Genomic DNA, 26,693 nt, shown 5'->3' with positions numbered 1-26,693 from the left:
TTGATTGGAGGGCAGTGATTAGTTAGAGCAGGGCCTCTGGAGGCAGACGGTCTGGGTTTAAATTCTCCCTCCATCACTTGCTAACTGTGCAACCTTGGGCAGTTTACTTACCCATGTTGAACTTCGATTCCCTCACCCATAAAATGAGGATAATAGGCGTATATACGTCATAGGGTTAGTGTAAGCATTAAATGAGATAATACTACAAATAAAGCGCTTAGGAAAGAGGTACATAGCAAGTGCTCAATAAATGTTAGCTATTATTATCCCTTAGAAGATGAGTGAATTTCAGTAGGAAAAGGTGGATGGTGTGTGTGAATGTGATAGTGGTTGGGTGCAGTGTTAGAACAGTATATACTAAGGCCTGGAGGCAGAAAAACCCAGTGCAAGTCTAAGGAACAGCAAGAGGCCAGTTGGGGGCAGATGGTGAGAGGCCTTGGCTAGGCTAAGAAACTTGGACCTGATCATATAGGTTGGCAATTCCCAATTGGTGTTCCCTGAAGCACCAGGGTTCCATGAGATACTACTGGAGGTTTTGTAAATATACAAGGTGGGCTGCAGGGAAGGACTGGGATATTCACATGCAGAAGGATGAAGTTGAATCACTACGTCAGATCCTATGCAAAAATTAACTCGAAATGGATCAAAGACCTAAATATAAGAGGTAAACCTGTACAACTCTTAGAAGAAAGCATAGGGGTTCGTCTTTGTGGTCTTGTATTTGGCAATGGACTCTTAGTTATAACACCAAAAGCACAAACAACAAAAGAAAAAATAGATAAACTGAATGCTGTGGGCTGGATGTTTGTGTCCCCATCCCCCCACCCGTATTCATATGTTGAAATCCTAATTCCCAAGGCAATGATTTTAGGAGGTGGGACCTCTGGGAGGTTATAAGGTCATGAGGGCAAAGCCCTCGTGACTGGGATTAGTATCCTTATAAAAGAGGCCCACAGAGCTCCCTAGCTCCTTTCGTCACGTGAGGCTAAAACAAGAAGTCTGCAGCCCAGAAGAGGGCCCTCACCTGACCATGCTGACACCCTGATCTTGGACTTTCAGCCTCTAGAACTGTGAGACATAAATTTCTGTTGTTTAGAAGCTACCTAGTCTGAGGTATTTCATTATAGCAGCCAGAATGGATTGAGACACTGAACTTAATCAAAGTTGTGCTTCAAAGGACACCTTTAAGGACTTGCCTGGTGGTCCAGTGGTTAAGAATCAGTGCTTCCACGGCAGGGGGCATGGGTGAGATCCTGCATGCTATGTGGCACGGCCTAAATAAATAAAAATAAATAAATAATAAAAATAAATAAAAAGACACCTTTAAGAAAGCAAAAAGATAACCCACAGAATGAAATAAAATATTGATCCATCATATATCTGATAAGGGATTTGTATCTGGAATATATAAATAGCATTTACAATTCAATAATAAAAAGACAAGTAACCCAGTTTAAAAATGGGCAAAGGATCTGAATAGACATTTCTCCAAAGAAGACATACAAATGGTCAACAAGCACATGAGAAATGCTCAACATCTCTAATAATTAGGGAAATGCAAATCAAACCACAATGAGATACCACTTCACACCCACAAGGATGGCTAGAACCAAAAAGTCAGATAAGTGTTGGCAAAAATGTGGAGAAATTGGAGCCCTCATACGCTGCTGGTGGGAATGTAAAATGATACAGTGGCTTCAAAATAGCCTGGAATTTCCTCAAATAGTTAAACATAGAGTTACCATTTGACCCAGCAATTCCACTCCCAAGTATATACCCCAAGAGAAATGAAAACACACGTTCCCACAGAAACTTGTACATGAATGTGCATAGCAGCATTATTCAAAATAGCTCCGAAGTTAAAAACAACACAAATGTCCATCAACTGATGAATCAAAATGTAGCTTATCCACACTATGGACAATTATTTGGCCATGAAAGTGAATGAAGTACTGATACACATTACAATATGGACGAACCATGAAAACATTTCGCTGAGTGAAAGAAGACACCACAAAAGGCTGCATCTAGTATGATTCCATTTCTATGAAGTGTCCAGAACAGGCAAATATAGAGATAGAAGGTAGATTAGTAGCTGTCCAGAGACGAGAGGGAGGGATAAGGGGGGCAGGTTGGGGTATGGGGTTTCTTTTGAGGGTGATGAAAATGTTCCCAAATTGATACTAGTGATGTCTGCACATCTCTGTGACGATACTAAAAACCATTCAATTGCATGCTTTAAATGAGTCAGTTGTATGATTTGTGAGTTCTATCTCAATAAAGCTGTGAAAAAGAAAATACAAGGTGAGGAGAGTGTGAATTTATCATCAAATTCGTTTGGGAAATGCTGAGTTAAGGAGGGGAATGTTTGCCTTGGGACTTCCTTGGGCCAACATGTGTTGGCAAACTCCTGGCATGGGTGAGAGGACGTAGCATTTCCCTAAATTGTGACCATAATTTGACCATGGAACCATCTTCAAAGGAACCTCTCCTGACCTCTCCCAAAACACTTTCCACAGGACACAGTTCGGCAAGTTCAGCTGTAAGCAGTGGGGAGCCATTAAAGGTTTAAGCAGGGAAGAGCCTGGCTAGAGCCTCACTTAGCAAAGGACAGGCTGCTACGGGGAGAATGGATGCAGGCAGGACAGCCTAGTGGCTTCGTGCCAGCAAGGGGGTTAAAAAGCATTTGAATAGACATTTCGCCAAAGAAGATACACAAATGGCCAATAAGCGCTTTAAAAAAAGATGCTCAAAAAAAAAAAAGGACGCTCAACATCATTAGTCATCTGGGAAATGCAAATCAAAACCACAAGGAGAGGGCTTCCCTGGTGGTGCAGTGGTTGAGAGTCCGCCTGCCGATGCAGGGGACACAGGTTCGTGTCCCGGTCCGGGAAGATCCCACATGCTGCGGAGCGGCTGGGCCCGTGAGCCATGGCCTCTGAGCCTGTGCGTCTGGAGCCTGTGCTCCACGACGGGAGAGGCCACAACAGTGAGAGGCCCGCGTACCGGAAAAAAAAAAAAACCACAAGGAGATACCACTTCATACCCATCAGGTATGCAGGCAGAGGTGGTAGGGGTCTAAATGCCACCTTTGGGTGGGACCACCCTGCTCCCTCTCTCCTTAGCTCCTGGAATGGGTGCTTCCCCACTCCCTGGGCTCCCTAACCCAAGCCCTAGGAATTCCCAGACCTCCCTGACCCAGACAGGAACCCCAACTATCCTGGTACTTCCGGAGAGGATGCTGGGGGCTCTAATCTATCTCAGCAGTGTTTACGTCCTTTTTCCTGGAAGTGGGATGGGCACCAGCCTGGCCAGGCTGGAGGACTATGGAGGAAGACTCCAGATCTGGGGTCCCATGAGAACCCGGTGGGGAGGGCAACAGTGGCTGGGAGCAGGTCGGCCTGCTCAGGGCAGGCGGGTTGGGGCAGGGGTTTGTCCAGTCCCAAAGTATATTATTTCCTACACAGCCTTCCTTCCCCCAGGCAATGAGAAGCACACCCGGAACTCAGGGCTGAGGGAACGTGGAGAACTTGGTCTTTGAGTCTTAAAAGTCTTAGTAATAATGGTTAACATTTATTAACTACTTACTGCATACTCTATCCCATGCATATTACATGACAAGACAGTGGGCCAGGGGAGTATCATGAAGTGAGGGCAGACCCACAGAGCTAAATTGGAAGAGCACACACGAGCACCTCCTTGCCTGCCCCGACTCCAGCTCTCCTGCTCCGTTGCCTGTCCCAAGGCTCTAGGAGTGCGGGTGGGGAGCACCCTGAGACTACCTCAGCCATCCCCCTACAGCCGGCGGCCGCCGGTTCCCTCCAATTCCCAGCTGCCTGGCATGGGAACCGTCCAGAGACTTCCTTCAAAAGACATCCTTGTTGTCTTGATCTGAGGCCACGGGAGAGGGGGAGTTGAAGGCTGCTGTTCCCCTCCAGGCTCCCAGTAGGGCAGGAAAGGGGACTCCCAAGGAGTTTTGGGGCGCCCACCCAGGGCTGAGCACTTCCAGACAGGGTGACAGCGGGCAGACAACTCTCCAGGAGGGGGCACAGTGGAGCGGGGTGAGGACCATGGTTAACTTTCCAAAGACCAGACCAGTTCATTTCGGTCCCAATACCAAGTAAAGGGGCCCCTGAAGGACAGAGGCTAGATTTTCGGAAGAACATCCATCAGCAAGGCTGATGAAGACGGGCACCAAGGCTTCCTTCTCTTGCAAGCCTTCTGTGGCTATATGAGTCGGCTGTGTGGGGAGGGGCGGGCACCATTCACTCCCCAAATATTTACGGACTGTGTTCCTGGCGCTGGGCCCAGAGCCAAGGAACTTGGGTCAGGCCCTGGCTGCATCCATTACTCTTGTCTCACTCAGGCAAGCAGGCCCTGGACACGGGGAGGGGAAGCCGGAGGAGGCAGGAGCCTGGCTCACCCTCTGAGGGGGATGGGAGATGCAGAGAACAGTAGCCAGCCTCCTGATCCTCCCACAGCCCACCAGCCCAGCAGGAATCTGGTTGCATCCCAGAGGCTCCTGGCCTGCTCTCAGGGGAGAGGTCGGAGAGCTGGGGGCAGGGAGGGGGCCCTCCCTGGCTCCCGGGATGACGGTGGGAAGAGTCTCTCTTGTCACACTGGCTTGGGTTATTCAGCCCCCTAGGAGGGGGGCTCCCCCAGGGCCAGGCTGGGTCAGACAAGCTGCTGCCTGCCTTACATCCTGGGCGGGAGGCCGTCCCTGAAGGCAGAGCTGACAGGAAAAAACAATCAAGGAGCTTGACAGGGCTGGGGGTGCCGTCCCAGGCCTGTCGGCCTCACAAGCGGCCCCCACCCAGGGCACACCGCCCCATCATGCGTGGCAGCCTCAGACACACCCTCAGAACTGCCCTGGGGCGCCAGAGGCAGGGGCCGGCCCCAGAAAATTACGATACTCTTCCTGGGCAGTGTACAGGGGCCAGACCTGTGTAGCTCCCTCCCTCTGGGCCAGGAAACTGGGGAGCCCTGCTCCACTCCCAGGGCCTCTGCCCGAGAGCTTTCTCGAGCCTTCTCCCTTGTCCCCTCCTCTGCCCCCATCACCCACCTCTGCCTTCTAGTCCTGTCTTCCTCTGCCTCTCTGTCCCCTCTCTCCTCATCTCTCATCTCTGCACGGACAGGCTGGGACAAGAATCCAGGTGCCACCCACCCAAGAGAGGTCTGGTGGAAGGAGGGGCCGGGCCAGGAGAAGTGGCTGTGCATCCCCAGAGCGTGTTGAGGACCCAGACACTCAGCTTTCTCGGTCCCGTCCGGCCCCACCCGTGCCCTGGGAGGTCTGAGGCAGCAACATAGGAGCAAACGACACCTCTTTCCCCCTTGGCATGTTTAAGTAGCTAAACTTGAACTTCAGCCAAGCCTCTCCCAACCAGGCAAACACCTGCTCCCCTTCCCTAAAGGCCACCCTTTCCCTGATAACACCCCTGGGGACAGAGGGGGAAGCAGCACCACCTGCCTCCTGGGGAGCCCCATTCAGCTCTGGCCAGCGGGGGGAGGGGCTGTGGGCCTGAGAGGCTCCAGGCCCTGTGGGTCCAAGGGCTCCAGGGAAGGATGGGCCCTCTGCCCAGTCACGGCCTCTCCTCCCCAGACCTGGGCTTCCCTGGCTGGGACTAGTTATGGGGATGGGCTGGTCCCCAGCCAGGGCAGCAAGGGCAGGTCTGCCCTAGAATCAGGGTTCGGTGGGCATGTGGCTGTCAGAGGAGATCCGAGCACCCCCTCTTCTCCCCTAAATTCTGGAAGGTCCTCCTGCCTCTCCGGGGCCCCCTCCCTCAGGAAGTCTTCCAGGTGGTGTGGACCCGTCTCTGGTTGACCCAGAAAGTGCTGGTGGGCACCTGCCCTGTGCGGAGCGCACCTCGGCAGCATGGGGGAGACCCGGAGGAGCCCTTGGCCCTGCTCTTCAGAGGTCACTCAGTGCTCAGTGGGGAGACAGGCAGAGCAGGCCCTCCACTCAGGTGGGGGGCTGGTGTGCCTGTGTTTGGGAGCGCGGGTTGGGGCTGAGGATGGGGACAGCCTCTTTAATGAGGGCATCTGGGAAGGCTTGCTGGAGGAGGTGACATTTGGAGACGGGCCTCCATGAGGAGGGTCCTATCCCTCTTGGGGGCTGTGTCCACCACTGCTGCCCCCGCACTCCCACACCGACCTGGAGCCTCCTTAACCGCCAGGAGCAAAGCACGTTCCTTGCCCTCCTGCCACCTCACCCAGGGCCGGACTCTCCTGCACCCCCATGACTTCCCAGCTGTGTCTGGGCTGGAGCCTCTCAGAGCCTCATCAGTGCGAAAGAAATGGTCTAGCACTGCCTCCTGCAGTCTTCCTGCTGATCGACTGGGGTCCTGTGAGTGACAGGTCTGAGAGAAGAGAGGTCCTGCACCTCTGCGCCAACAAACTAGACCTACTGCAGGTGACTGGGGTTTCTAAATTGTGAGAGGCAAAGGAGATACTGTGGTAAGCGTCCTCCCACTTGCCCTGGGGGGAGCTGAAGCCCCCCCCCCCCACCTTCAGTCTCAGCTCCTCAGTGCTGCTGACTCTTCCCTTGGGGCCTTGAACCCCTGTTTCTTTGAGTGTCAGAGTCCTTCCACCCAAGGATAGGCCTGGACAGGGCAGGGGTGGGGGTGGGTTGGGAAGGGGGGCTCCTTCAAGCTCCCAGATGTCGGCAAGGTGAATCTCCATGGCCTCCTCCAGCCATCTCGGCCTTTGGTCACTGACATGCTCCACGGTGTTTGTGTGTCTGCGTAACATCTGGCTGAAAGGTCTGACCTTCTACAGCCTGCACCAGTGCAGGAAAGGGCTTGGGGAGGTTAGCTGAGTGCAATGGGCCCTAAACCACATCCAAGCTCCCCTGCCTGGTTCACATGAAACCCACGGGTCACCCAGGGAACTCGAGTGCTCCAGATTTCTAGGCTCACCCTTCCCCTTCTCACAATAAAAATCATACTGGGGGCTTCCCTGGTGGCACAGTGGTTGAGAGTCCGCCTGCCGATGCAGGGGACACGGGTTCGTGCCCCGGTCCGGGAAGATCCCACATGCCACGGAGCGGCTGGGCCCGTGAGCCGTGGCCGCTGAGCCTGCGCGTCCGGAGCCTGTGCTTTGCGGCGGGAGAGGCCACGGCAGTGAGAGGCCTGCGTACCACAAAAAAAAAAAAAAAAAATCATACTGGAACAGCATGAGCCCCCCCACCCCGAGGGTCTGGCTTTTGCTGAATTGTCTTCTCTGTCTCTCACCTGTGGGCTGTTGGCCCTGCACTTTGTCAGCCCAGGTGTGGAATGCACCCCCTCCTTCCTTAATTCCTCCTTGAATACTAGTCACCCAAGGCAGTGAAGGTGGAGGATCATTCCTGCGGGATGGGGGTGCTGGAGGAGGGAGGGGAGTGATGAATATCAGATACCACTGGTCTTCAAGCCCCACGGCTGCCCTCTCCTCTCACGGCCAGCCGCCATGTTTTCATCTCACCCTGGTCACCCACCATCTTGTTGGTTCTCAGCCTCTCTCTGTCTCTCTGTCTCCCCCCACCCTCCCGCCCCGCCCACATCTCTCTTCAAGAACTCTCCCCTGAAACCCCGAGTGCTCCAGGCTGTTAGCTGGGGCCAGGCTGCTCTTCCTTTCATGTCCAGAGAGAGCCCAGCAAGTTATTTCCCAAGCATAGCCTCCTCTCAGGGGAATTCTGCTGTCAGCTTTTATAACAGCAACTGTGGTTTTGTTTTCTTCCCACTCCACATAGATGGGGGGGAACAAAGCAGGAGTAAGAACCTAGGACTCTAACTGCCGGTCTAAGAGCTGTGTGACCCTGAGCAATTTCACAGGTCTCTCTGGGCCACCATTTAATTTTGTTGTAATGTGAATGTTTTATTGAAGTGTAACATACAGACAGAAAAGTGCATGGGTTTTCACAAAATGAACACAATATGTGGGACTTCCCTTGTGGTCCAGTGGTTAAGACTCTGCACACCCAACGTAGGGGGCCCGGGTTCGATCCCTGGTAAGGGAACTAGATCCCACATGCATGCCGCAGCTGAGTCCGCATGACACAACTAAAGACCCCACATGCCACAACAAAGATGCTGCGTGCTGCAACTAAGACCCGGTGCAGCCAAATAAATAAATAAATAAATAAAAGATCCCACACGGCATACAGCACGGCCAACATCAACAAAAAAATCAAACTTCTAAAACAAAAAATGAACACAATATGTAACCAGAATGCAGCTCAAAAAAATAGATTAATTCCAGCATCCCCCAAAGCCCCTCTCGCCTCCCCCTAATCTCTGCTTTCCCTAAAGGTAATCACCACCCTGACTTCTACCACCACAGAGTAGTTTTGCCTGGTTTTGAACTTCCTATCAACAGCATCGTACAATATGTGTTCTTCTGTGTCTGGCTTTTTGTTGTTGTTGTTCGGCGTTAAGCTTGTGAGATCCTCCATGTCGTTTCTTGTAGTTGTAGTTTGTTCCTTTGAGTTGCTGTATAATACACCATCATGTGAACATATCACCCTTTATCTGTCTATCCTACTGCTGATGGACATCCAGCTTTTAAAATTTGCGGCTGCTGACCATAGTGCCGTGGTGAACACTCTTGCCCCTGTCTTTTGGGGCATAATGTATGCCTTTCTGTTGGATACATGCCCAGATGGGAAATTGTTAGGCCATAGGGGTTGGATAAGTTCAGCTTTAGTTGATGCTGCCATAAAGGTTTCCAAAGTGGCTGTGCCAACTTACTCCCACCAGCTGGGTACAAGAGTGCTACATGCTTCACATCCTGCCAACACTTAATAGTGTCGGGCTTTTCCCTTTTAGCTCCTTATGATGTCTGCATCTCCCTGGTGACTGATGATATTGAGCATCTTCCCAGATGTTTACAGGCCATTTGCAAAGCCTTATTTGTGAAGTGCCTATTCAAGCCTCTTGATTTTCTGATTGGGTTGTCCACTTATTCCTATTGATCTGCAAGACAAGCCCTGGACACAAGCCCTTTGCATTGCAAATATCTTCTCCAACTCTGTAGTTTGCCTTTTCACTTTCTTCATGGTGACTTGTGATAAATAGAAGTTCTTAATTTTAGTGGAGAATAATTTATCAAGTTTTTTTCCATTATGGTTACTTATGGTACTTTGTGTGTCCTGTTTAAGAAATCTTTGCCCACCCCAAAGGCATGAAGATATTCTATGCTTTCTTCTAGTTTCCTTACCTTTTATATTTAGAACTAAACTTATCCTGAATTTATTTTTGGTGTGGCATGAAATAGGGATCAAGATATCTTTTCTCCAGATAATAACTAGACTTATTGTGGTGATCATTTTGCAATGTATACAAATGTAGAATCATTATGTTGTACGCCTGAAACTAATATAATGTTGTATGTCCATTATACTTCAATTTTTAAAAGATACTTCTTTTCCAAATGAATATCCAATTGACCCAGCACCATTTTGAAAAGACCATTCTTTCCCCAGTATAGCATAGCAGTATCATCTGTGTCAAAAATCAAGTGGTGGGGCTCCCCTGGTGGCGCAGTGGTTGAGAGTCCGCCTGCCAATGCAGGGGACATGGGTTCGTGCCCCGGTCCGGGAGGATCCCACATGCCGCCGAGTGGCTGGGCCTGTGAGCCATGGTCGCTGAGCCTGCGCGTCCGGAGCCTGTGCTCCGCAAGGGGAGAGGCCACAACAGTGAGAGGCCCGCGTACCGCAAAAAAAAAAAAAAAAAAAAAATCATGTGGCCATATTTGTGTGGATCTGTTTTGGGGCTCTGTATTTTGTTCTATCTGGTCTATTCTTGCACTAATACCACGCTGTCTTAATATCTGGTGCTGGAGTTCTTTTGCTTTGCCCTTCTTCAAGAGTGTCTTGGTGTTTCTTGGTCTTTTGCATTTCTGTATAAATTTTATTTTTTTTTATAGGAGTAAATTTAGAATCAACTGGCCAAGTTACACACACAAACTCACACACATACACATTCTCACTAGGAGTTTGATTGGGACTGCATTGAATCTATAGATTGATTTGTGGAGGATGAACACCTTTACAATATCTAGTCTTCCAATCCATGAACATGGTATACCCCTCTGTTAATTTAGGTATTTTAAAGTATTTCTCAGTAATGTTTTGTGGTTTTCTGTGTATTGACTATTCTTGCACTATTTTGGTTAGATTTATTTCTAGGTAAGTATTTGCTAATCTTAAGGTGTATAAATGGTGTTTTTAAAAAAATTCCTTTCCCTAATTGTACATTGATAGTATATTGAAGAACATTTGATTTCTTATACTGATCTTGTATCCAGTGACCTTGTTAAATTCACTTATTTAGTCTAATATTTTGTATATTTTATGGATTTTTTCTGTGTATCATATGTCATCTAAATATTAGTAGTTTTCCCAATGTTCATAGCAGCATTATTTACAATTACCAAAGTATGGAAGCAACCTAAATGCCCATCAACAGATGAATGGATAAAGAAGATGTGATACACACAAACACACACATATACACCCAATGGAATACTCAGTCATAAAAAAGAATGAAATTCTGTTATTTGCAGCAAAGGTTGGACTTGGAGGGCATTATGCTAAATGAAATAAGTCAGACAGAGAAAGACAAATACTGTATGATATCACTTATATGTGGAATCTAAAAACTACAACAAACTAGTGAATACAACAAAGAAGAAACAGACCCACAGATATAGAGAACAAACTAGTGGTTACCAGTGGGGAGAGGGAAGGGGAGAGGGGCAATATAAGGGTAGGGAGAAAAAGGGTTATGATGGGATTACATGAATTATGTGTGTGAAACTTTTGAAAATTGTAAAGCACTATAGAATTTAAAGAATCTTTCATTCAATAAAAAAAAAATAAGATAAATGATTCAACACCCCTCCCCACCCCAAAATACTGGTAGTTTTATTTCTTCCTTTACAGTTATTATAACTTTTATTTTTTGCCTCATTGCCCTGTCTGGGACTTGCAAGTGTAGTGCTAGTCAGAAGTGGTGATAGTGAAATCCTTGTCTCATTCCTGATCTCATAGAAAAGTTTACAGTAATTCACCATGAAGCTTGATGTTGGCTCTGTGTGCGTGTGTGTGTGTGTGTGTGTGTGTGTGTGTGTGTTTGGAGATACTCTTCATGGTACTTCTTTTTTTTTTTTTTTTTTGCGGTACGCGGGCCTCTCACTGTTGTGGCCTCTCCCGTTGCGGAGCACAGGCTCCGGGCGCGCAGGCTCAGCAGCCATGGCTCACGGGCCCAGCCGCTCCGCGGCATGTGGAATCTTCCTGGACTGGGGCACGAATCCGTGTCCCCTGCATCGGCAGGCGGACTCTCAACCACTGCGCCACCAGGGAAGCCCCATGGTACTTCTTTTTTGGACACATTTTTCTGATAAGAGAAGGAGGACCTGGGGTGGGGAACACTTGGGGGAGGAGCACCCCTGGGAATGGCCTGCTCCTCACTCAAAAACCAAAACGGAGCTATCTCCAAAGGGGGAGCACCTCCCTGATAACTCCCCTTCATGTCCTCCACCAAGCTTCAGTCTAGTCTAAGGGGTCACTAGGTGTTCCCCTTAGGCTCAGAAACATGAGACCACCAGTCCATTCCTGTCATTCCTCAGGGAAACTGAGGCTCAGAACAGGGTGGTGACAAGCTTCAGGTCAGCAAGTTAGTGGCAGGAGCCAGAATTAGAACTCGGGGTTCCTGGATCCCAGCCCCCCTTCAGCCACTGCTCTCAGGCCAGGAGTTGGGAGGTGGCCAGAGGGCAGAAGGAGGTGTATGTGTTTTAGGTAAAGGACAACTTTGTCCGAATATCCACAGATGCTGTGTAAAGAAGGTGGGTAGGCAGCCCCTCCTCTGGCAAGAGAGGGAGGGGGGCTGGGGCTGGTAGAGGTGGGAGGTGGGTGGAGAAGCTGACCCTCACTTCTGGTCCTGCGTAGTTTGGAAGGGGGCTTTGGGGGAACTCTCAGAAGAGACTAGAAAAGGATGAGGAACTAGACATGGGGTCCAAGATTGGAGGGCCTGGGAGGCACATGGAGGGGCCCTGGGCCCTGGGCTGGGGGTGGTGGTGGCGGTGGCGGGGAGACACTGGAGCAAACAGAGACACAGGATGTTGAAGTCAAGCAGCATTCTCCTCTTCTGTCCTCCCCTCCTTCCCTGCCCACGGGGAATGTTAGGAATGTGATGAACTGATAAGATCGGGACTCCCACTCTACCTGGCGCTGAGTACTGGGGCTGGGGTGCTTCGCCACCCCCACCTACAGAGGGGATTTTCTTGAGAGTTGGGAAGTTTCCAATAGATATAATTCTAATGGAGGAGCTGCACGGAAGGTGTGAGGGAGGGGTGCTCCTCATGTAGGGCAATGGGCCACATGCCAGGGCCATGGGCATGGCCAGATGCTTTCTAGCTGAGCTGAACCATGTGTCAGAAGGCAGGGGGCTGGGTTGAGCGAGGGGGTTCCCAGTTGCCAGGGAAGCTGGAGCAGGAAGAGAGGGGAGTGGGAAGCAAGGCCAAACAGTGGCTGGCACTCTTCCAGAGGACAGGGCTCCGTGGCTGCTGGCCAAGGAAGCCATCTGGGGGCCCTGTCCAAAAAGTGACCCCAGGGGTGCTACCACACCCCTGCTGGGTCTGGAGTTCCGGTGTGTAAGGAGCAGACTGGGGCTCCTGCGGTCCTCATTGAGGTTGGTCCAGGGGGTCCTCCGATTCAATTCAAGGCAGTTACTTGGACCCATGGACACTCTCGGGTGTGTTCTTTTTTTTTTTTTTTTTTTTTTTTGCGGTACGCGGGCCTCTCACTGTTGTGGCCTCTCCCACTTCGGAGCACAGGCTCCGGATGCGCAGGCTCAGCGACCATGGCTCACAGTCCCAGCTGCTCCGCGGCATGTGGGACCTTCCCGGACCGGGGCACGAACCCGTGTCCCCTGCATCGGCAGGCGGACTCTCAACCACTGCGCCACCAGGGACAAGACTCAATGCTTCCAGCACACGGGAGACCAGTGCTCTGGAGGTAAACACTGGCCCTGGTTACCCAGAGCAGGGGTGGGGTAGGAGCCAGGTTTCAGGAAGGCAAAGGCGCACAGTGACCCCAGGGCACGCAGGACCTGGGTCTGCTCCTGGGGCCCACTTTCTGCTCTCTGGATGCACATGTCTGAGGAAAGCTGCCAGAACAGAGCCGTGCATGGGAGGACGAGGGGAGGGGAGGGGCTGGTGGTTGGAGGTTGGGCCTGGTTGGAGGAGGAACAGAGATAGAGAAAGCCGCAGCCCCCCGGGGACCTCTGTGCGGCTACACCTGAGACCCGCTGCGAGCGACCCGACACAGGGATGGGAGGCCATCCAAACCTCGCTCAGGGCCCACTGCCCGTTGGTTCTTGCTGCAGAACAGAGGCAAGGGGCACCATCCCACGTGGCTGCAGTAGGAAGCGACCGAGGCAGCAGGCCTGAGCCACAGACACCTAGCTGCCCTTACTGACCCGCGTCTGCGCATGGGACGGGCTGCTGAGTAGAGAGGAGCTGTGCGAGGTGCCTAGAACAGAGCCCTTGTCTCGGCCACTTTTGTTTCCTCCTTACACCTAGCACAATGCCTGCTGGCACATGTGAGGAGTCCAAAGTGCTTGGGGAATAAAAACCACGAATGAATAAATGATGGATGAATAAACAAATGCGGTAACCCATCTGAGTTCCCAGCAGCCGGAATCCTCATCCGTTAGAAGTGGACAGACCTGCCACCTGGTGGTGATTGCGCTAACTGCAGCACGCGGTCAGGGCCCAGCATCGCCCGTCTCCAAACCGCAGAAGCCTGGATTGCAACGGTTCAGACTCATCCAAGGGCCACCTTGACCCTTCTCCTGCCTCCAGACCACACCCCCTTCTTTTCCGGCACACTTAGGCAGTTTTCTCTTATTTTTAAAAATCTCCAAGGAAAGAGATTTCTCCTTGGAAAATCCTACCTATGATCTGACCTCTTATCCTCAAGACAGAGAAAGACTGAGAGGACGAGAGGGCACCTGTCCCCTCATCCAGACGGGATGGTCAGCCTGAGGAGGGGCCAGGCCCTGGACTGGCAGGAATTCTGTCTGTCTTCCGGTTTCTCCTTCGACTTCTAAATATATTAAGTTGGCTGGTTTGTACCAGGATGGGTTGTTGGCGCCTGCCTCTCTCCATTTGTATGAGAAAACTTGGCCTCTTCCTCCTCAGAGGAAGGAAGGCAGATTCCAGGCTGCTCTGCAGGGTCTGGGCAGCCCCAGTGGGCACCCGGGGCCCAGAGACACACTGCCATTCACCTCACAAGGCAGATAACTGTGGGGACCCCCCAGGGCCTGTGATGAACTCGGTGGCTCTAACATGGGGAAACGCCCAGCCTGGGGATGCAAGACGTTGCTGTGTGACTGTGGGCAGGTCACCTGCCCTTTCTGGGCCTCAGCGACCCCACCTGTATAACTGGGGGTGCCTCTGCCTCTTCATACCTGGCTGACGTCTATGGCGTGTCTCCCCTCCTTCCACTGGCCCAGTTTCCATAGCTGTCTCCATCCTCTCCATTCCTCGTCTTGCTCTTCACCCCCAGGGCCAGCTGCAGAACAAATGGTGACTTCTCAGATGTCCCTGTAAGGAAACATCCCAGTGTGGTGAAATCATTGGTTGCCCACCCCTGACAACCACTCTTCCCTTCCTCCTTGGTCACAGACCCCACTTTTACTGGGGACAGCAGGATCTCTGGAGGGGAAGCCCAGGAATAAGCGCAAACATTTCCCCGAGCAGTGGGTGCCTGGCTGCACCCACGCCGCTCCCCCTCCCCCATTCCATCCCTGACGCTGAGCTCCTTTGCCCACAAAACCACACCAAAGGGACTTGATGGTGCCCTGGGGAGAACGCCAGTGTCATTCCCAGGGTGCTGTCTTCCAGTGTTCCTCTGTCAGCCCCTGGGTGCCAGAGTGGCGCTCAGCTCCAATGCATGGGCCCCACAGCAGCTGTGCTGGGGCTCAGAGGCTCAAAGTCTCTCACATAAATGCTCCTGCCACCTGCCTAATCAGGAGCTCAGCCTAGGCCGTGGGGCTGGGCAAGGACGGATGCCTTGGCTAACATCTTCTCTCCACTCCCCCAGCCGATCATAAAACAAAACCCCCTATGCTTTTTCTATACCTGTCCCTCCCCGGTTTTCTGGAGAGGCAACTAACCCTCTGCAAACGCTCATCTTCCTGGAGACCAACGCTGCTGACTGGCACGCCATGCCTCTGCCAGGGCGGGGACCAGGACGGCCAAGCCTTTAGGGGAAAGACCTCAGGGAACACAGCTAAAGGTTAAGAGAGGCGGGGGCTGACAAAAGAGTGGAATACGGCAGGTAAACTGCTTTGCAAAGGAAAGTGCTTCTGATCAGCTGAGGAAATGCTATTCATGGTAAATATCTGCTTGTCATTCCTTTGTCCAAAGGGGTAGTCATTGTGTCAAGGTGGGAATGATAGGGAGTCCCAGTGTCTGGGCAGGAGGAGCCCCAGGGAAAGAAGGCTGCATCCTGAGTCACAGGTAGCTTCGAGCCTGAAGGAGGTGACGAGGCACAGAGAGTGGAATGGGTTGGGAGGGTGAGAGCGGAAGGTGGGGGAAGGGCCTTGGGAGCTGGACTGAGAAGGGATGCTGGTCAGAACAGCAAGTAGGCATGGGTCTCACTGGGCACGAAAGTGAGGTGGAAGTTGTCCCCAGGCACTGGGAGAGCTCATCCCCGTATTTCAGGGGCTGGCAAACTATAATCCAAGGGCTAAATCCAGCCGGCTGCCTGATTTTGCAAACACATGTTATTTATTATTGTCCGCGGCTGCTTCCTTGTTGTAACAGAAACCATAGGACCTGCAAAGACTAAAATATTTCCTATCTGGCCTTTTACAAAGTTTGCCAACCTCTGCTGTCCCTGGTCTGCCGATCTTCCACGTAACAATTGATGAGCACCTACTACGTGCCAACCCTGTGATAAACTCTGACTGCAGTGCCAGCAACAAGGGGTATCATCCTGCCCTCTCGGCACTCACAGTCTAGAGGGAGAGACTGGTAAGTAGAGAGACTGACTGTCTAACCAAGAGGTTTTACCACGGGAAGCCAAATTGCTGTCGAATACAACAGCGGGCACACAGTAGGGAAGAGAAAAGCACAGAGAACCTAGGAAGCCAGAGGCAAGGCTCTCAGCTAGGGGACCAGGCTGTGTATCATAGAAGGCTTCTTGGAGGCGAGCTTGGTCTCCAAGGACAAGAGGGGGTTGGCACCTGAAGAAGGAGGAAAGACACCGAGAGGGGGCTGGAGCCCGCAGGGTTGAAGTGCTGCTGGTGTGGGCTTGAAGGTGAAGGTGATGCACCGGAGGGCTTTGAGCTGGAGTATGGTTACGGAGGAGGGGCGGGCTGAGGGAGACCTGGTGCAGGACATCTGGGGAGGGATGCTGAGGCCTGGATATGGTGGGGGGCAGGGCAGTGAGATGGGGATGTCGGGAAAATTGACAGGTATTTGGGAGGCAGGACTGATCCTACACTCGGGGAATGACTGATTGTGGCAGATGGGAGCGTAGTGCATGGAGTGACATGGTGCCGTTGCTGAGAAGAGGAGCAGTGAAGGAGAATGTTTAGGATGAAGACGGCAAGTTCAATTTCCAACAGATGGAGTTTGAGCTGCCTTTGGGACAACCAAGTCAGGGGGAAGGTCTGTGCTGGAGCTAGAGATTGAACGCCATAGGAGTGGAAGAGACTGTGCGAGGCACATGTGATGTGAGAGCTGAGAACAGAGGCAAGAGCAGGATCCCAGGGACATTACTGAGCATATACGATGTGCCTGGCTGAGTGCAAGGCGCTGGGGACAGAGCGGGAATCAGACGTAGTCCCTGACCTTGAGAAACTCACTGTCGAATCGGTAAGAGAGACACATCGATAGATCATCTCAATATAATATGGTAAGTGATAAAATGGATGCGTGCTTGTTTGGCTCCAGGGAGCTGGACAAAAACGATTTAGTGGAAAGCACTTTGGCTCGCAGCTGACCGGGTAACGGACAGCTGAGGATGCTTTTGCCTGCGCGTCATCTATTCCCCCTTCTGGTAAGAGCCCCCCAGTTTCCCTTTAGGGAAGCACTTCTCCACTCCCGTAACCAGTGTTTGAGGGAGCTGGCTCCCTCCAGCCTCCCTCCCACTCGGGTGAGCACATCCAGGCTTGGCAACTCCCTTTGAACACCACCATGCCAGTGGTCCAGGGCATCTGCTGAAGCCCAGTCCCAGTACTTTCCTGGTTAGGACTGCTGGGTGAGGATAATGGAAGCACAGGCTGCAGGAGGAACCAGAGAAAGCAGACAGAGAAAGAGAGTGGACCTGGCAACATCATCTGAGCTCTGTGAAATGAATTCTACCCGGGCCCTGGCTTTCAGAAGGCAGAGAATCACCTCATGTGTGGGTGACCAATTTTTTAAAGTCAACCTGGGACACAGTCATACCAGACAAAATGTATAAGGGCATAATAAAATCATATATAGTATAGACATGTTTTATGACTTAAACATTAATATATGAAAATAGTTATTTATTTGAAATTATATGTTATTCTCTGTTATTTACTTTTCTGGTCCATAAATGCTGTTATATAAACAAAACAACAATAGGACTAGTTAAAAGAGATTAGTACTAATTGATAGTGAGACCAATTAAACAAATAATATGTGCGAGAAAAATATAACAATATTTTTATAACATCTCTTTTGTTCTCATATAATTTTATAAATTTATTTTAACTCTTGAAAACTTTTCATTGGATATTAAAATTCTGTGGGCTATATTACTGTGTATTCTTTTTTTTAAAATTTATTTATTTATTTTTGTTTGAGTTGGGTTTTTTTTTATACAGCAGGTTCTTATTAGTTATCTATTTTATACATATTAGTGTATACATGTCAATCCCAATCTCCCAGTTCATCCTACCCCCACCCCCACCCCCGCCACTTTCCCCCATTGGTGTCCATACGTTAGTTCTCTGCATCTGGGTCTCAATTTCTGCCCTGCAAACCAGTTCATCTGTACCATTTTTCTAGGTTCCACATATATACGCTAATATACAATATTTCTTTTTCTCTTTCTGACCTACTTCACTCTGTATGATAGTCTCTGGATCCATCCACATCTATACAAATGACCCAATTTCGTTCCTTTTTATGGCTGAGTAATATTCCATTGTATATATGTACCACATCTTCTTTATCCATTTATCTGTCAATGGGCATTTAGGTTGCTTCCATGTCCTGGCTATTGTAAATAGCACTGCAATGAACACTGGGGTGCATGTGTCTTTTTGCATTATGGTTTTCTCTGGGTATATACCCAGTAGTGGGATTGCTGGGTCATATGGTAATTCTAATTTTAGTTTTTTAAGGAACCTCCATACTGTTCTCCATAGTGGCTGTACCAATTTACATTCCCACCAACAGTGCAAGAGGGTTCCCTTTTCTCCACACCCTCTCCAGCATTTGTTGTTTGTAGATTTTCTGATGATGCCCATTCTAACTGGTGTGAAGTGATACCTCATTGTAGTTTTGATTTGCATTTCTCTAATAATTAGTGATGTTGAGCAGCTTTTCATGTGCTTCTTGGCCATCCGTATGTCTTCTTTGGAGAAATGTCTATTTAGGTCTTCTGCCTATTTTTGGATTGTTTGTTTCTTTAATATTGAGCTGCATGAGCTGTTTATGTATTTTGGAGATTAATCCTTTGTCCATTGATTCATTTGCAAATATTTTGTCCCATTCTGAGTGTTGTCTTTTCATCTTGTTTGTAGTTTCCTTTGCTGTGCAAAAACTTTTGTTTCATTAGGTCCCATTTGTTTATTTTTGTTTTTATTTCCATTACTCCAGGAGGTGAGTCAAAAAAGATCTTGCTGTGATTTATGTCAAAGAGTGTTCTTCCTATGTTTTCCTCTAAGAGTTTTATAGTGTCTGGTCTTACTTTTAGGTCTCTAATCCATTTTGAGTTTATTTTTGTGTATGGTGTTAGGGAGTGTTCTAATTTCATTCTTTTACATGTAGCAGTCCAGTTCTCCCAGCACCACTTATTGAAGAGACTGTCTTTTCTCCATTGTAAATCCTTGCCTCCTTTGTCATAGATTAGTTGACCATAGGTACGTGGGTTTTTCTCTGGGCTTTCTGTCCTGTTCCATTGATCTATATTTCTGTTTTTGTGCCAGTACCATACTGTCTTGATTACTGTAGCTTTGTAGTATAGTCTAATGTCTGGGAGCCTGATTCCTCCAGCTCTGTTTTTTTCCCTCAAGACAGCTTTGGCTATTTGGGATCTTTTCTGTCTCCATAAAAATTTTAAGATTTTTTGTTCTAGTTCTGTAAAAAATGCCATTGGTAATTTGATAGAGATTGCATTGAATCTGTAGATTACTTTGGGTAGTATAGTCATTTTCACAATATTGATTCTTCCAATCCAAGAACATGGTATATCTCTCCATCTGTTGGTATCATCTTTAATTTCTTTCATCAGTGTCTTATAGTTTTCTGCATACAGGTCTTTTGTCTCCCTAGGTAGGTTTATTCCTAGGTATTTTATTATTTTTTTTACAACGGTAAATGGCAGTGTTTCCTTAATTTCTCTTTCAGATTTTTCATCATTAGTGTATAGGAATGCAAGAGATTTCTCTGCATTAATTTTGTATCCTGCAACTTTACCAAATTCATTGATTAGCTCTAGTAGTTTTCTGGTGGTATCTTTAGGACTCTCTATGTATAGTATCATGTCATCTGCAAACAGTAACAGTTTTACTTCTTCTTTTCCAATTTGTATTCCTTTTATTTCTTTTTCTTCTCTGATTGCTGTGGCTAGGACTTCCAAAACTATGTTGAATGATAGTGATGAGAGTGGACATCCTTGCCTTGTTCCTGATCTTAGAGGAAATGCTTAGAGGAAATTTTAGAGGAAATTGAGAATGATGTTTGCTGTGGGTTTGTCCCATATGGCCTTTATTATGTTGAGGTAGTTCCCTCTATGCCCACTTTCTGGAGAGTTTTTATCATAAATGGGTGTTGAATTTTGTCAAAAGCTTTTTCTGCATCTATTGAGATGATCATATGGTTTTTCTTCTTCAACTTGTTAATATGGTGTATCACACTGATTGATTTGTGTATATTGAAGCATCCTTGCATCCCTGGGATAAGTCCCACTTGATCATGGTGTATGATCCTTTTAATGTGTTGTTGGATTCTGTTTGCTAGTATTTTGTTGAGGATTTTAGCATCTATATTCATCAGTGATATTGCTCTGTAATTTTCTTTTTTTGTAGTATCTTTGTCTGGTTTTGGTATCAGGGTGATGGTGGCCTCATAGAATGAGTTTGGGAGTGTTCTTTCCTCTGCATTTTTCTGGAAGAGTTTGAGAAGGATGGGTGTTAGCTCTTCTCTAAATGGTTGATAGAATTCACCTGTGAAGCCATCTGGTCCTGGACTTTTGTTTGTTGGAAGCTTTTTAATCACAGTTTCAATTTCATTACTTGTGATTGGTCTGTTCATATTTTCTTTTTCTTCTTGGTGCAGTCTTGGAAGGTTATACCTTTCTAAGAATTTGTCCATTTCTTCCACGTTGTCCATTTTATTGGCATAGAGTTGCTTGTAGCAGTCTCTTAGGATGCTTTGTATTTCTGCGGTGTCTGTTGTAACTTCTCCTTTTTCATTTCTAATTTTAATGATTTGAGTCCTCTCCCTCTTTGTCTTGAGTCTGGCTAATGGTTTATCAATTTGGTTTATCTTCTCAAAGAACCAGCTTTTAGTTTTATTGATCTTTGCTATTGTTTTCTTTGTTTCTATTTTATTTATTTCTGCTCTGATCTTTATGATTTCTTTCCTTCTACTAACTTTGGGTTTTGTTTGTTCTTCTTTCTCTAGTTCTTTTAGGTGTAAGATTAGATTGTTTATTTGAGATGTTTGTTGTTTCTTGAGGTAGGATTGTATTGCTATAAACTTCTCCCTTAAAACTGCTTTTGCTGCATCCCATAGGTTTTGGATCGTTGTGTTTTCATTGTCATTTGTTTCTAGGTATTTTTTTATTTCCTCTTTGATTTCTTCAGTGATCTCTTGGTTATTTAGTAACATATTGTTTAGCCTCCATGTGTTTGTGTTTTTTACGTTTTCTTCTTTGTAATTGATTTCTAATCTCATAGCGTTGTGGTCAGAAAAGAAGCTTGATATGATTTCAGTTTTCTTAAATTTACTGAGGCTTGATTTGTGACCCAAGATGTGATCATTCCTGCAGAATGTTCCATGTGCACTTGAGAAGAAAGTGTAATCTGCTGTTTTTGGATGGAATGTCCTATAAATATCAATTAAATCTCTCTGTTCTATTGTGTCATTTAAAGCTTGTGTTTCCTTATTAATTTTCTGTCTGTATGATCTGTCCATTGGTGTAAGTGAGGTGTTAAAGTCCCCCACTATTATTGTGTTACTGTTGATTTCCTCTTTTATAGCTGTTAGCAGTTGCCTTATATATTGAGGTGCTCCTATGTTGGGTGCATATATATTTATAATTGTTATATATTCTTCTTGGATTGATCCCTTGATCATTATGTAGTGTCCTTCCTTGTCTCTTGTAACATTCTTTATTTTAAAGTCTATTTTATCTGATATGAGAATTGCTACTCCAGCTTTCTTTTGATTTCCATTTGCATGGAATATCTTTTTTCATCCCCTCACTTTCAGTCTGTATGTGTCCCTAGGTCTGAAGTGGGTCTCTTGTAGACAGTATATATATGGGTCTTGTTTTTGTATCTATTCAGTGAGCCTGTGTCTTTTGGTTGGAGCATTTAATCCATTCACATTTAAGGTAATTATTGATATGTATGTTCCTATTACCATTTTCTTAATTGTTTTGGGTTTGTTTTTATAGGTCCTTTTCTTCTCTTGTGTTTCCCATTTAGAGAAGTTCCTTTAGCGTTTGATGTAGAGCTGGTTTGGTGGTGCTGAATTCTCTTAGCCTTTGTTTGTCTGTAAAGCTTTTGATTTCTCCATAGAATCTGAATGAGATCCTTGCTGGGTAGAGTACTCTTAGTTGTAGGTTCTTCCCTTTTATCACTTTAAATATGTCATGCCACTCCCTTCTGGCTTGTAGAGTTTCTGCTGAGAAATCAGCTGTTAACCTTATGGGAGTTCCCTTGTATGTTATTTGTCATTTTTCCCTTGTTGCATTCAATAATTTTTCCTTGTCTTTAATTTTTACCAATTTGATTACTATGTGTCTTGGCATGTTTCTCCTTGGGTTTATCCTTTATGGGACTCTCTATGCTTCCCGGACTTGGGTGGCTATTTCCTTTCCCATGTTAGGGAAGTTTTCGACTATAATCTCTTCAAATATTTTCTCGGGTCCTTTCTCTCTCTCTTCTCCTTCTGGGACCCCTGTAATGCGAATGTTGTTGTGTTTAATGTTGTCCCAGAGGTCTCTTATGCTGTCTTCACTTCTTTTAATTCTTTTTTCTTTATTCTGTTCCGCAGTAGTGAATTCCACCATTCTGTCTTCCACGTCACTTATCCGTTCTTCTGCCTCAGTTATTCTGCTATTGATTCCTTCTAGTGTATTTTTCATTTCAGTTATAGTGTTGTTCATCTCTGTTTGTTTGTTCTTTAAATCTTCTAGGTCTTTGTTAAACATTTCTTGCGTCTTCTTGGTCTTTGCCTCCATTCTTTTTCCAAGGTCCTGGATCATCTTCACTATCATTATTCTGAATTATTTTTCTGGAAAGTTGCCTATCTCCACTTCATTTAGTTGTTTTTCTGGGGTTTTATCTTGTTCCTTCATCTGGTACATAGCCCTCTGCCTTTTCATCTTGTCTTTCTGTGAATGTGGTTTTTATTCCACAGCCTGCAGGATTGTAGTCTTTTTGCTTCTGCTGTCTGCCCTCTGGTGGATGAGGCTATCTAAGAGGCTTGTACAAGTCTGCGTTGGGTTTTCCTTGCTGCGTGCAGGCTTTCTCTAGTTGCGGTGAGTGGGGGCTGCTCTTCATTGCAGTGCTCTACTCATTGGGTGGCTTCTCTTGTTGTGGAGCAAGGGCTCTAGGTGCGTGGGCTTCAGTAGTTGTGGCACGCAGGTTTAGTTGCTCCGCAGCATGTAGGATCTTCCTGGACCAGGGGTTGAACCCATGCCCCTGCGTTGGCAGGTGGATTCTTAACCACTGCACCACCAGGGATGTTCCTATTACTGTGTATTCTTTTGTTTTTTGTGGGTTTTTTTGCGGTACGCGGGCCTCTTACTGTTGTGGCCTCTCCCGTTGCGGAGCACAGGCTCCAGATGCGCAGGCTCAGTGGCCATGGCTCACGGGCCCAGCCGCTCCGCGGCATGTGGGATCTTCCCGGACCGGGGCACGAACCCGTGTCCCCTGCATCGGCAGGCGGACTCTCAACCACTGCGCCACCAGGGAAGCCCTGTGTATTCTTAAGATACATAAATGTGAGGCTTTTAAAAAGGAGAACAGAAATATAATAGGACAAATTAAACAGATATTACCCATATTTAATTTAAAAAAGAGCAATGACATGTTTCTTCCTGTCCCATGGCATGGTAAGGTAATTTGACTCTCTCTTTTCTCTTCCAGTAACTGAACTACCTGAGGTCTTTATTTAGGATGGCCTTCTCTTCTTTTATGTAATAGTGCAATTCCAGACAGGCAAATGTAAAATTCACTTGGACCTACAGCTTTGCTCTTATCAATCCTACATTATACTGATTCCTTGGTGTCAGTCCAGTACGATGACGTGAAACTAAAAATCCTCTCAACATAAACATTGGAGAGTGGAATACTTAGGATTTTACTTACTGACAACAGCAGGTTTTTAGACTTGTAGTAATCAGTTTATAGCTCTTGAGAAATGTCCTACTTTTATCTACAGACTTTTGGTCGACCAGCTTTTATCAATCCAGTCTTTTGCATCTATGAGTTCATCATATAGACTCTCCGTATCCAAAACGTCCATCATTTTTAAGGACTCAGATGTCACCAGAAGTTTAACTTCTTTCTCAGGGAAAACAAAGCACAGAGGTAATTTGAAGTTGTGAAATCAAAGGTGAAATGATGCGATGGTTAATTTTATGTGTCAGCTGGATCGTGTCCTTGGGGTGCCCAGATATTTGGTTAAACATTATTCTGGTTGTGTCTGTCAAGGTGTTTCCGAATGAGATTAGCCTTTGAATTAGTAGACTGAGTACATTGACTCTGTAGATTCCTCTCTCCAACGTGGGGGGCCTCATCCGGTCCTTTGAAAGCCTGAGTATCAGACTGAGACTGGAACTTACACCATTGGTTCTCCTGGGTCTCAGGTCTTGGGATGCAGACTGGAACCATACCTCATCTCCCTTGGGTCTTCAGCTTGCTGACTACAGATACAGAAGTCTTCTCAACTACCATAACCACCTGAGCCAATTCCTTATCATGAATAAGTATATATCTATATATAGATAGATAGATATAGATAGATATGGATGCCCATATCTACCTATCTACCTATCATCTATCTATCTATCTACCTATCTATCTAGTCTGTCTATATATCTATCTAATGTTCTATTGGTTCTGTTTCTCTGGAGAACCCAGACTAATACAGTTTTCAAATAAGTTAAAGTTTTAGTAGAGAAATTAAGAAATTCTTGAAGCAGTCTTATTTCCAAAGTATGAGGGTTTTTTTTCTGTATATGAGTTTTTGTCACAATGTACACATGACATTGAACAACTCAGATGCCGTTGGTTCATCCTTTTCTAGGCTCCTCATGGCCTCTCCAAAGATCATCATGCAGTTCTGGAGAAACAGCATAAACATCTGTTTTACTGTAATCCCTTTCTCTATGCTCATCTTTTTTTTTTTTTTTTTTTTTTTTTTTTTTTTGCGGTACGTGGGCCTCTCACTGTTGTGGCCTCTCCCTTTGCGGAGCACAGGCTCCGGACGCGCAGGCTCAGTGGCCATGGCGCACGGGCCTAGCTGCTCTGTGGCATGTAGGATCTTCCCGGACCGGGGCACGAACCTGTGTCCCCTGCATCGGCACGCAGACTCTCAACCACTGCGCCACCAGGGAAACCCCATGCTCATCTTTAATGTACTTCCAAATTAGAGACATTCTTTTTATCTTACCCTTTAAAAATACGATTTTACAGCAGGTCAACATTCTAATATCTCTGCCATGGACAGCAACTGAGCTGTTTTGTAGGCACATGCCTGAGGAAGCGATCTCATTAACCGCTTCTGCACATTTTGAGAAAACTGAAAAGTGACTGAAAAAAATTCATTATGAAAACCTCAATATCACAGAAAAGTAAATCACACTCCTTTCAACAGCAATGTGCACAGGAGGTGCGGTCCATTTAGCAGGTAAGATCTTTTCTATTTTTTGGTAAGAAGTTTCCAGACTGAATGGAATTTGCCAAAGTTTACATTTGCCCTGTCTGCTGAATATCCAAGATAGATGAGCAAGATTACTTTGTATGTGGATAAGATATCAACAACCTTTCGTTTTGTGCTTTCTGTGGATTTTTAAAAACCTTCATAGAAATCAAGATGACCATTTGAAACTCTGTTTTTCAAATCAAGGTACCTAAGAGGTGAGGTGGAACATCTTTGTTGCCATGATTCAGACTTGAAATACATGGCATGACTGTTGGTGAGATCTGACAAAATCAGCTCTCTACTGTTGGAGGTCATGACGTAGGTTATCGAAAAATCCCCTTTTGCTCTCCCAGGGGACATTTTAGTTGCACCGTCTGAATCAGGTAATGTAACTTCACTCAGTTTCACAGTGCTCTCAAGGAAACTATATGATGATACCTGCTCATTCGTGTAGGATGCCTGAGCCACTATTTGTGAGTGAGGATTGTGTCTTTTGGGAGATGAAAAACTTTTGATTGATTTATAATTACTTGCCTGATTCATCCCAAATTTGTTGAGATTCCATATATATGAGTCTCTGTGTTTGCTTCACGGCCCCTTCTTCAAGCCCAAATTCTATTCTGCATATTGTGCAGTTCTCTGTTTTGATTATTTACCTCCCCATTCCAGTTCTATATGTCTTTCTGTCATTAAAACAACACAGTCATTCAGAGAAAGACAAATATTATACGATATCACTTATATGTGGAATCGAAAAAATAGTACAAATGAATAAAACAGAAACAGACTCACAGACATAGAAAACAAACTTATGGAATTAATATTGTTAAAATGGCCATACTACCCAAAGCAACCTAGAGATTTAATGCGATCCCTATCAAATTACCTATGACCTTTTTCACAGAACTAGAACAAATAATCCTAAAATTCGTATGGAACCACAAAAGGCCCAGAATTGCCAAAACAACCCTGAAAAAAAAAGAACTAAGCAAGAGGCATAACCATCCCAGACTTTAGACAATACTACAAAGCTTCAGTAATCAAAAGAGCATGGTGTTGGCACAAAAACAGACATATGGATCAATGAAGCAGAATAGAGAATGCAGAAATAAACCCACATGCCTATGCTCAATTAATCTTCAACAAAGGAAACAAGAATATACAATGGGAAAAAGACAGTCACTTCAGCAAGTGGTGCTGAGACAGTTGGACAGCCGCATGTATATCAATGAAGTTAGAACACACACTCTCACCATACACAAAAATAAACTCAAAATTGCTTAAAGACTTAGACATAAGACATGACACCATAATAGTCTTAGAAGAGAGCATAAGCAAAACATTCT

General features: G+C 46.7%; 1 long non-coding RNA gene across 2 annotated transcripts in view; it reads right to left on the bottom strand.

Moving 5' to 3' along the window:
• Nucleotides 1-791: 791 nt before the first annotated feature.
• Nucleotides 792-26,693, bottom strand: part of LOC125962204 (uncharacterized) — a 42,417-nt gene continuing 16,515 nt past the window's right edge. For both annotated transcript variants that reach the window (XR_007473723.1, XR_007473722.1), the window contains exons 2-3: nt 14,448-14,583; nt 792-1,274 (exon numbers count right to left, since the gene is read on the bottom strand). This is a non-coding gene — a long non-coding RNA (uncharacterized LOC125962204). The remainder of the gene's footprint in view (nt 1,275-14,447; nt 14,584-26,693) is intronic.

This window comes from Orcinus orca, chromosome 19 (assembly GCF_937001465.1).
Source record: "Orcinus orca chromosome 19, mOrcOrc1.1, whole genome shotgun sequence".
Taxonomy (NCBI): Eukaryota; Metazoa; Chordata; class Mammalia; order Artiodactyla; family Delphinidae; genus Orcinus; species Orcinus orca.
This window is presented reverse-complemented; position numbering and strand designations above follow the sequence as displayed.